We start from the raw sequence: 4734 nt of genomic DNA, 5'->3' as shown, positions 1-4734 counted from the left end.
CCGCTTGTCCCAGTTTCTGAACTTCTCCGGAAACTAAGCACCACTTTCGACGTTGATTTTGTCATCGACGCGAGGACATTGTTGAACAGTCCTCGATACACTTCAACGCGATCTGTCCCTCCTGGCGAATATTGCCATTTTTCTGTGAAGGAAAATTTAGAACGCATGATTGCTGTGTTCCTGAGTGGCTGTCGAGGGTAGATCCCTTGCTAACGCTCAGAGAATGTTAAATGACAATGTCAGCCAAGTTGGACTGACGGTTCAAACTGTAAAATGTTTTGATATTGTTTGTCGCAGTTTTCGTTTTGTCTGTTTGGTTAACCTGTTTTACTTTGACCGAAAGGAAGAAAAGACACCGTAGTCTAGTTGCTAGAGAACCGGCTGCTGTGACCCACGGCAGAAGTTCGATTCCATTATAGGTTGCACATCACTTGTTTGTATTATAAAGCGAGTTAGGAACCTACCTACCTACCGCAAAGTGCCAAGAATGAGGCATTAAAAAGTTCGACTTTTGTTATTTCAAATTATCTTTGTAAGGTGGCGCTAGTATTATGGTAGCAGCCGCATTTTGTATTTTCTTAGTTAAATTAGCTAGCATTTCTGTGCTTCAGGTACCGAGTACGAAGCCACACTGAGTATTTTTCTGCATTGCAGCAGCGTGTGTCGCAAGAGGATGCAGCGCCATGACGTGTCATAGCGGCTACCTGACAAAGCGAGGAGTGGCGCGACGGCTCATCGGCGTCATCGCTTGCGCCGACGCAGTCTGAGCAGCCAAGCGGACTGCGCTCTCCGCGAAGCTTCCCTCCAGATTGCGTAACTTTTGAACCCGCCGTTACATTGACCGTTATTTTTGTCAGGACCAGCCGTTAAGTTCCTGACGCGTATTCGTTCATGAACTGCGGAGCGCCAGACTGCCTTCCACATCTTCTTTGCTCACGTAAGTAGTCACGGCCACTTTGACACCTGTCGTGTTTAATTATTTACGGTTTTCAGGCGGGAGTTTTAGGTGGAAGTTTTAGGCGGTAATGAAGTTTTTCAATGAAAGCGCCTTGATTTTAACTGCAATCTCTAATATTGTTTAAGAGGCATGTTTACGTCTGCGTACGTTTCTTTTATTGTATGCGTATTCAGGTTTGCCAAAGCTGTCTAAAATTACCTCTGCGACGTTTCGTTGACCATTGATCGTTAGGAAGACGATGACATTCCCGTTTGGCGCAGAATGATTAGACGTGCTACGATCTTCGCATAGCCACAGCGTTCTTCCGTCAACGATCTTGTGCGAGACCACTCGTGTGTTTTTCCGAGCGTGAAAGGTGCCCGCGAATACACGCAAAACTGCCGAACGACTGGCCGCTCGAGGCAGTTTGCGTGTATTGGCAGGCACCTTTCACACTTGTAAAAACACTTTATGTAGCTCATATTGAGAAACAGAAAGCGGTATCAGGGGTTTCTCATGTTGCTTTACAATCTTCTCATTGACACTTTTGATCTAACTATAGTAATTGAGAAGTTAATTAATTAATTAGAACTAATTATCTAACTAGGCGGAATGCAAAAAATAATCTATCTCCAACATTACCTTGGTTCTGTCCGGGTACGTGGCACTTGCATATTTTTAAAGTTTGGCTAAAGTGAAATGAAACACCCTGCATGTAGTGCACTGTTGCCTTGTTTTTTGTAACATAATCCTGACAGTGTAGCTATTTACAGCATCTTTTTTTAGGATACCTAACATTTTTTGGCTTCAGTCATGCAACAAATAAATTTTGAGGTCGCACTGGCGTTTTCTTTTTGCAAGTCTGTGCAGTAACAAAATTCTGTTAAAAAAAGAAAAATTCCAATATACAGTTGTAATAGGCACTGCTCTTACCTTATAAACATAGATACTCCGAGTTTATCAGCATAACAATAAAGAGTTTTTTTGTAACTTACTATGCAGGCACATACCTACGTGCAAGAGAGAAGGCGCGTGAGGGTGAAGACACCGATCATGTACCCTCTACAGGTGCCAAATGGGCAGACGAAAACGCCGCCGCCCAAAGGGCCACCACGAAACTCCTGAACTCCAAGAACCCAGGTAACTGTTATTTCATATTAAAGTCGTACGAATTAAATTTTCAGCGTGATACATATACAGTCGTATCTCGATAATTCGAACTCGAAGGAGCCCGAAAGTTTGTTCTAATTAAAGGAAAGACTTATTTATGAAGTATTCGTGCACCACAGCACGACGTACGAATGGAGTCGTTAGATATCACGGCGCGCAAGCAGATGGCGAGTAGGGGCCACGAGACTGCCCACGTCGAGCAACGCGCTCGCAGAAAACGATGCTGTAGGGAGCGGGCGGCGCCAGCACGGCGGCGCCGGGCGCGCGCGGACACGTCAAAGGTGAGGGAGGAGGGCGTCAGGGAAGCGGATTTGGCTGAGCAGAGGTGACCCCGTCGCTTCGGTGGCTCCCCTCACTCTCCCTCTCAACTCCCTCGTAGCTCCCCCACCTTCGACTGTCTCCGTGCGCGCCCGCCGCCGGCCCGGCGCCGGCTTAACCCTCTCCCTTTCTTTTCCTGCCGTTGAAGCGAGCGTTGGCCGGTTGTGAGCAGTTTCGTTGGCGGGACTGGGCCTCCGTCGTAGCTCCTCTGCGTCGCAACCGCAGCGTTGAGACATCGACTCGAACACGCGTGTTACGGCGCGACGACGTAACGGCGACCATGCCATTTAAGAGAGAGAAATTTACGCCGCGGTTCTTTTTCTTTTATTGCGATAGAAATTATATGGGCACTCCAAGCGCATTTTTGCCGCCGTCGTCGTCGCCGTGATAATCCGTATAAAGTGCAACGGCGATGAAATCGTCGCCGCGCGCCATGTGTGGGTTTTAGTGTGTGGGCTCATTTCGGTGTAAGCAATAAATTGCATATGCAAGCACTCTAGATCATAATTGATATATAAACTGCACGAGCTTAACCCTTAACCCATTGCGTAACTATAATTATGTCACCAAGGTCAAAGTTAGTGAAACTGGGTGGAAAATTACGGCTTATGTTCCCACCTTGTGTGTGGATGACTCACTGTTTTTGTAAAAAAAATTCTTTACAAGTGCTTGGCAATGTTATTGTGTGGAGGTTTTCAAACAGGCAAGTCATAGGCGTGCAACATTTTAATGGTTTAATTACAGCAAGTGAAGTTCTTACTGTATATGCTTGAAGCAGCCGTTCTGCAAATAGTCGCTGTTACTTAAGGTTGCACTCGTCTGCTGTCTTTTATTTTTTAAGGAATCGCAATATATTTGCTCGATTTGAAGTATGCGATGTGTTTGATAAACTGGTGTTTAGGTATATGCTCAAGCCTGCGCCATTTCTGAGTTGGCTATGTCATCTGTGGCAAATAAAATTGCGGTGGTGTAACAATGCTGTCACACTGAAGCTGTGCCTTTGCAGAGCCACACTTACCTCTTTTCTCGTACAACATTATCAGAAATGCATTATCTATTCCTTTCTTTGAATGCTAATTGGCACCTACTTCGCACGTGTTTAGGAGGCTGCTGTCATCTACCAGTCGCCAACTAGTCAAGACAACAGCCTCCTGAAAGCTAGCAAAATAGCCGACACTTACACTGGTTGGCGATTGTACATGCAACACCTTCAGTTGATGTAAAGTATGTCTTCAAGGCAACAGAAGGGAATTTCACTTGTGATCGGTAAATGTTAGAACCATGTTAATAAAGGTGGAATGCTCGAAAACTGTGTGCTTGGACCAATATATTGTAGTGCTGCCCATTGCCAAGATATATTGCGGTGCTTATTGCCAATGCATTGAAAAACTATACGTTCACTAAGAAAAGTGTGCTTCAATTAATATACGTTTTACACATGCCTAATGTTTTTGCAGTAAGAAGACCTGCTGAATTAAGGAGCTACAGCCCAGCAGCCTGTTCGAAACCAGGTTTATCAAGGTCGATACCTGTAATGGACGTTACCCGGAGGCACTCATATTTAATGTTGATTGCTAGCTTGTCTAGTCGTGTTTACTTTTTGCAATAAAAAATGTTATTGCTGTATGTGTTTCGTGTATTGCACAAGCGCAAACCTGCATGCCGCCGGCCGGTGAAACGCCGCAGGGGCATGGGGAGAGGGAAGGAAAGGGAGACGAGGGGGGCGCTAGAGGGGAGGGTGAAAAAAAACGGATGTCAAAATCCTGATTGTAGCAGGATTCAATCTGTATTATTTAAATGCTTCTAATGGTCTTAAAAAATCCCATTTCAAGACAGGATTTTTCGAAACTACTTTAAGCAGGATTCTAGAACTTCTTGCAATAGTCATATCCGCCAGACATTAGCAACGATATACGACCGTTTATCACCTTCTAAACGGACTGCACGGATTTTTTAGTGCGTCTTTCAGACGTTCATTTAGTCTTGGCGAATCGGTATGGAAGCAGTTTTCTATCGCTTTTGTGCTAGCTGGGTTCAACGCGTTTCGAACGCGCTGCCCAAAGCAGTGGCAAGTCAAGTTCAAGTCGAGGAGCGTTTATGAATACGGGGGGTATACTCTCTCAGCAGTCATGTGATGGCGTCGGCAAACGCGGTGCACGTTCCGGCATGTGTAAATGGCTGCGTAAGACGCTGTGGCCGCTCCCCCTTACTAGAGAGTACTGCACGTTTCTAACGCGTTTGTGCTAGCGTCCCCTTAAGCGGGAGATCGGATGATTGCCTCCGGAGCTTCGCCCACTCATCATCATTCA

General features: G+C 45.7%; 1 long non-coding RNA gene across 1 annotated transcript; it reads left to right on the top strand.

Moving 5' to 3' along the window:
* Window positions 1–817: 817 nt before the first annotated feature.
* On the top strand, window positions 818–4017 carry LOC125944465 (uncharacterized). The gene is made up of 3 exons (XR_007466217.1): window positions 818–937; window positions 1940–2077; window positions 3883–4017. It is a non-coding gene; the product is annotated as an uncharacterized LOC125944465 (long non-coding RNA).
* Window positions 4018–4734: the final 717 nt, after the last annotated feature.

Source organism: Dermacentor silvarum, chromosome 3 (genome assembly GCF_013339745.2).
Source record: "Dermacentor silvarum isolate Dsil-2018 chromosome 3, BIME_Dsil_1.4, whole genome shotgun sequence".
In the NCBI taxonomy this organism is placed as follows: domain Eukaryota; kingdom Metazoa; phylum Arthropoda; class Arachnida; order Ixodida; family Ixodidae; genus Dermacentor; species Dermacentor silvarum.
Note: the sequence above shows the minus strand (reverse complement) of the source record. Positions and strands in the feature narration are given on the sequence as shown.